At 41.8% G+C, this 6,623-nt stretch overlaps 1 pseudogene; it reads left to right on the top strand.

The window, feature by feature from the left end:
- The first annotated feature begins 1,235 nt into the window (after nucleotides 1-1,235).
- LOC112832574 (AP-3 complex subunit sigma-1-like) lies at nucleotides 1,236-6,108 on the top strand (annotated as a pseudogene).
- Nucleotides 6,109-6,623: the final 515 nt, after the last annotated feature.

The following is a 6,623-nucleotide window of genomic DNA, read 5'->3' as shown; positions in this document are numbered from 1 at the left end:
AAAAAAAAAAAAAAAGCGGGACGTCTGGGTGGCTCAGTCATTAAGCGTCTGCCTTCAGCTCAGGTCATGAGGTCCTGGGATCGACCCCCGCATCAGGCTCCCTGCTCCGAAGGAGTCTGCTTCTCCTTCTCCCACTCCCCCTGCTTGTGTTCACTCTCTCGCTGTGTCTCTCTCTGTCAAATAAATAAACAAAATCTTAAAAAAAAAAAAAGAAAGAAATCTCAAACCCAGTTCTCCAATGAACATCTTACCTTCCAGTTTACTTGCTCAATCAGGCCCACCTCAATAGTTTGTCTCCCTTACAGTCATCTCCAGTCCGTGGGGTCCTACAATTTCCCCAACATCCAACAGTCTCCACCACTTCTCCAAGAATCGCAGTTGTTTTAATGAGAAACAGTAATTAAAGAGTGCCTTGCCCTAGGGACATTTATTACTGTTGTGTTGGTCCCTGTTCCTAGGTCTTTCCAGTGGACAAAACTATGTATATATAGTGTTCATACTGATACTTCTTTTTTTTTTTTTAAGATTTTATTTGGGCGCCTGGGTGGCTCAGTTGGTTAAGCGACTGCCTTCGGCTCAGGTCATGATCCTGGAGTCCTGGGATCGAGTCCCACATCGGGCTCCCTGCTCAGCAGGGGGTCTGCTTCTCCCTCTGACCCTCTTCCCTCTCATGCTCTCTGTCTCTCATTCTCTCTCTCACAAATAAATAAATAAAATCTTTAAAAATAAATAAATAAAGATTTTATTTATTTATTTGACAGAGACGTAGCGAGAGAGGGAACACAAGCAGGGGGAGTGGGAGAGGGAGAAGCAGGCTTCCCGCTGAGCAGGGAACCCAGTGCTGGGCTCCATCCCAGGACCCTGGGATCATGACCTGAGCCGAAGGCAGACGCTTAACGACTGAGCCACCCAGGCGCCCCCATACTGATACTTATTCAAATTTGGAACTATAGGACTACAGAAAATCTGTACTTTCTTTCTTCCATCAAAAATCATGGTTCTTGGGGCACCTGGCTAACTCAGTGGGTAGAGCACACAACTCTTGATCTCCAGGGCATAAGTTTGAGCCCAACATTGGTTGTAGAGTTTACTTAAAGGAAAAAAAAAACATGGGTTTTTTTTTGGGGGGGGAAGAGGTGGCAGGGGGAAGAATCTTCACTGAGCTCCCAAGGAGAGGCTCTTGAACCTGCCCCACCCTGGCCCCCAGCACACACCTGGTTGGGCCCAATTCCTCCATGGTCAAGGTGATCCTCATCTTCAACAACCACAGGAAGCCGTGGCTTTCCAAGTTCTACAGACCTATAGTGAAGACACAAAAGAGCAAGTCATTAAGGAGATGTTCCATTTGGTATCTAAGAGAGATGAAAAATTTCCTAGAAGGAGAATTGTTAACTGGAGGATCTGACAACAAATTATAGACATTATGCAACATTATATATATATATTTATATATAGGATTTTTTTTTTAAATTCAATTAACTAACATATAGTATATTATTAGTTTCAGAGGTAGAGTTCAGTGATTCATGAGTTTTATATAATACCCAGTGCTCCTTACATCACATGCCCTCCTTAATACCATCACCCAGTTACCCCATCCCTCCATCCCCCCTCCCCTCTGGTAACCCTCAGTTTGTTTCCTATGATTAAGAGTCTCTGTGGTTTGTCTCCCTCTCTGGTTATGACTTATTTTATTTTTTCCCCTCTCCCCCTATGATCCTCTGTTTTGTTTCTTAAATTCCACATATCAGTGAGATCATATGATAATTGTCTTTCTCTGATTGACTCATTTCGCTTAGCATAATACCCTCTAGTTCCATCCATGTTGTTGCAAATGGCGAGATTTCATATTTTTTTGATGGCTGAGTAATATTCCATTGTATATAACTACCACATCTTCTTTATCTATTCATCTATCAATGGACATCTGGGCTCTTTCCATAGTTTGGCTATTGTGGACATTGCTGCTATAAATATTGGGGTGCAGGTGCCCCTTCAGATCACTACATTCATATCTTTGGGGTAAATACCCAGTAGTGCAATTGCTGGGTTGTAGGGTAGCTCTATTTTCAACTTTTTGAGGAACCTCCATACTTTTTTCCAGAGTGGCTGCACCAGCTTGCATTCCCACCAACAGTGTAAGAGGGTTCCCCTTACTCCACATCCTCGCCAACATCTGTCATTTCCTGACTTGTTAATTTTAGCCATTCTGACTGGTGTGAGGTGGTATCTCATTGTGGTTTTGATTGGTATTTCCCTGACACCGAGTGATATGGATAATTTTTTTCATGTGTCTGTTGGCCATGTGGATGTCTTCTTTGGAGAAGTATCTGTTCTTGTCTTCTGCCCGTTTCTTTTTTTTTTTTTAAGATTTTATTTATTTATTTGACAGAGAGAGAGATAGTGAGAGAGGGAACACAAGCAGGGGAAGTGCGAGAGGGAGAAGCAGGCTTCCCGCCAGAGCAGGGAGCCCGATGTGGGGCTCGATCCCAGGACCCTGGGATCATGACCTGAGCCGAAGGCAGACGCTTAACGACTGAGCCACCCAGGTGCCCCTTCTGCCTATTTCTTGATTGGATTATTTGTTCTTTGGGTGTTGAGTCTGATAAGTTCTTTTTTTTTTTTTTAAAGATTTTATTTACTTATTTGAGAGAGAGATTGAGAGAGAGAGAGCACATGAGAGGGGATAGGGTCAGAGGGAGAAGCAGACTCCCCGCCGAGCAGGGAGACCGATGCAGGACTCGATCCCGGGACTCCAGGATCATGACCTGAGCCGAAGGCAGTCGCTTAACCAACTGAGCCACCCAGGCGCCCCGAGTCTGATAAGTTCTTTACAGATTTTGGATACTAGCCCTTTATCTGATACATCATTTGCAAATATCTTCTCCCATTCTGTCGGTTGTCTTTTGGTTTTGTCGACTGTTTCCTTTGCTGTGCAAAAGCTTTTTATCTTGATGAAGTCCCAATAGTTCATTTTTGCCTTTGTTTCCCTTGCCCTTGGAGACGTGTCTAGCAAGAAGTTGCTGCAGCCGAGGTCAAAGAGGTTGCTGCCTGTGTTCCTTCTAGGATTTTGATGGAGTCCTGTCTCACATTTAGGTCTTTCATCCATTTTGAGTCTATTTTTGTGTATGGTGTAAGGAAATGGTCCAGTTTCATTCTTCTGCATGTGGCTGTCCCATTTTCCCCAACACCATTTGTTGAAGAGACTGTCTTTTTTCCATTGGCAATTCTTTCCTGCTTTGTTTAAGATTAATTGACCATAGGGACGCCTGCGTGGCTCAGTCGGTTAAGCGTCTGCCTTCAGCTCAGGTCATGATTCCAGGGTCCTGGGATCGAGTCCCACATCGGGCTCCTTGCTCAGCAAGGGGCCTGCTTCTCCCTCTGCCTGCCTCTGTCTCTCTGATAAATAAATAAAATCTTAAAAAAAATATTTAAAAAAGATTAGTTGACCATACAGTTCAGGGTCCATTTCTGGGCTCTCTATTCTGTTCCATTGATCTATGTGTCTGTTTTTGTGCCGGTACCATACTGTCTTGATCATTACAGCTTTGTAATAGAGCTTGAAGTCCGGAATTGTGATGCCACCAGCTTTGCTTTTCTTTTTCAACATTCCTCTGGCTATTTGGGGTCTTTTCTGGTTCCATACAAATTTTAGGATTATTTGTTCGAGCTCTATGAAAGAAGTAGATGGCATTTTGATAGGGATTGCATTGAATGTGTAGATTGCTCTAGGTAGCATAGATGTTGTAACAATATTTGTTCTTCCAATCCATGAGCATGGAATGTTTTTCCATTTCTTTGTGTCTTCCTCAATTTCTTTCATGAGTGTTCTACAGTTTTCTGAGTAGAGATCCTTTGCCTCTTTGGTTAGGTTTATTCCTAGGTATCTTATGGTTTTGGGTGCGATTGTAAATGGGATTGGCTCTTTAATTTCTCTTTCTTCTGTCACGTTGTTAGTGTATGGAAATGCAACTGATTTCTGTGCATTGATTTTATATCCTGCCACTTTGCTAAATTCCTGTATGAGTTCTAACAATTTTGGGGTGGAGTCTTTTGGGTTTTCCACATAGACTATCATGTCGTCTGCAAAAAGTGGGAGTTTGACTTCTTCTTTGCTTTTATTTCTTTTTGTTGTCTGATTGCTAAGGTTAGGACTTCTCGTACTATGCTGAACAGCAGTGGTGATAGTGGACATCCCTGGTGTGTTCCTGACCTTAGGGGAAAAGCTCTCAGTTTTTCCCCATTGAGAATGATATTCACTGTGGGCTTTTCATATATGACTTTTATGATACTGAAGTATGTTCCCTCTATCCCTACACTGTGAAGAGTTTTCATCAAGAAAGGATGCTGTAGGGATGCCTGGGCAGCTCATTCGGTTAAGCAGCTGCCTTTGGCTCAGGTCATGACCCCAGGGTCCCGGGATCGAGTCCCACATCTGGCTCCTTGCTCAGCAGGTAGCCTGCTTCTCCTGCTGCCTCTGTCTGCTGCTCCCCCTGCTTATGCTCTCTCTCTCTGTCTCTCTGACAAATAAATAAATAAAATCTTTAAAAAAAAAGTATGCTGTATGGTGTCAAATGCTTTTTCTGAATGTATTGAGAGGATCATATGGTTCTTGTCCTTTCTTTTATTTATGTAGTGTAGCACATTGATTGATTTGTGGATGTTGAACCACCTTACAGCCCAGGAATAAATCCCACTTGGTCGTAGTGAATAATCCTTTTAATGTACTGTTGGATCCTATTGGCTAGTATTTTGGTGAAAATTTTTGCATCCATGTTCATCAGGGTTATTGGTCTGTAATTCTCCTTTTTGGTGGGGTCTTTGGTTTTAGGATAAAGGCAATGCTGGCCTCATAGAAAGAGTTTGGAAGTTTTCCTTCCATTTCTATTTTTGGAAACAGTTTCAGAAGAATAGGTATTAATTCTTCTTTAAATGTTTGGTAGAATTCCCCTGGGAAGCCATCCAGCCTTGGGCTCTTGTTTGTTGGGAGATTTTCTTTCTTTCTTTTTTTTTTTATTTAAGATTTTATTTATTTATTTGTCAGAGAGAGAGAGCACAAGCAGGGGGAGCGGCAGGCAGAGGGAGAAGCAGGCTCACTTTTGAGCAAGGAGCCTGATGTGGGACCTGATCCCAGGACCCTGGGATCATGACCTGAGCTGAAGGTAGATGCTTAACCCACTGAGCCACCCAGGCATCCCTGTTGGGAGATTTTTGATTAATGCTTCAATTTCCTTGCTGGTTATGGATCTGTTCAGGTTTTCTATTTCTTCCTGTTTTGGTTTTGGTAGTTTATACGTCTCTAGGAATGCATCCATTTCTTCCAGATTGCCTAATTTGTTTGCATATAGTTGCTCATAATATGTTCTTATAATTGTTTGTATTTCTTCAGTGTTGGTTGTGATTTCTCCTCTTTCATTTATGATTTTATTTATTTGGGTCCTTTCTCTTTTCTTTTTGATAAGTCTGGCCAAGTGTTTATCAATCTTATTAATTCTTTCAAAGAACCAGCTCCTAGTTTCATGATCTGTTCTACTGTTCTTTTGGTTTCTATTTCATTGATTTCTGCTCTAATCTTTATTATTTCTCTTCTTCTGCTGGGTTTAGGCTTTTCTCCAGCTCCTTTAGGTGTAAGGTTAGTTTGTGTTTTTGAGACCTTTCTTGTTTCTTGAGAAAGGCTTGTACTGCTATATACTTCCTTCTTAGGACCACCTTTGCTCCATCCAAAGATTTTGGACAGTTATGTTTTCATTTTCATTTATTTCCATGGATTTTTAAAATTCTTCTTTAATTTCCTGGTTGACCCATTCATCCTTTAGTAGGATGCTCTTTAGCCTCCATGCAATATTATATTTTGTCTTCTGTGTGGACTCTTCAGAAAGTGAACTTAGCATTTTAGATCCAATTCAAGTATTTGTGGAAACATTAGACAAGTGTTTTGAAAATGTCTGTGAACTGGATTTAATTTTCCATGTAGACAAGGTTCACAGTATTCTTGCAGAGATGATGATGGGGAATGGTATTGGAGATCCCATGAATGGGATTGTTACACAAATTGATGCATAAAATAAACTGGAAAAATCTGAGGCTATTTATTTATTTATTTATTAGATTTTATTTATTCATTCGAGACACAGAGATACAGAGAGGGAGAACATGAGCAGGGGGAGAAGCAGAGGGAGAGGGAGAGCAGGCCCCCCATGGAGCAGGGAGCCTGATGCGGGGCTCAATCCCAGGACCCTGGGATCATGACCTGAGCTGAAGGCAGATGCTTAACCATCTGAGCCACCCAGGTGCCCCTCTGAGGCTATTTAGTGAGAACTCCAGCCCATGCTATATCATCTGTAAAGACTATGGATCTTCCTTAAAAAAAAAAAGAATATGAATCTTCCTGAGATCCCAAGAAAAATTGACATTGGCGACATCAGTATAAAAGTGCCAAACCCTGCTGTCTCTTATCTTTTTAAATTTATTTATTTGTATTTTATTTTTAAGTAATCTCCACACCCAATGTGAGACTCAAACCCATACAACCCCAAGATCAAGAGTTTCACACCCCACCAACTGAGTCAGCCAGGCACTCCAAACCTGCACTCTTATAAAAAATTAAAAAGGCCACTCCGGGG

Source organism: Callorhinus ursinus, unplaced genomic scaffold (genome assembly GCF_003265705.2).
Source record: "Callorhinus ursinus isolate GAN/ISIS: 27379988/994484 unplaced genomic scaffold, GSC_fseal_2.0 scaffold14, whole genome shotgun sequence".
NCBI classification, from domain to species: domain Eukaryota; kingdom Metazoa; phylum Chordata; class Mammalia; order Carnivora; family Otariidae; genus Callorhinus; species Callorhinus ursinus.
Note: the sequence above shows the minus strand (reverse complement) of the source record. Positions and strands in the feature narration are given on the sequence as shown.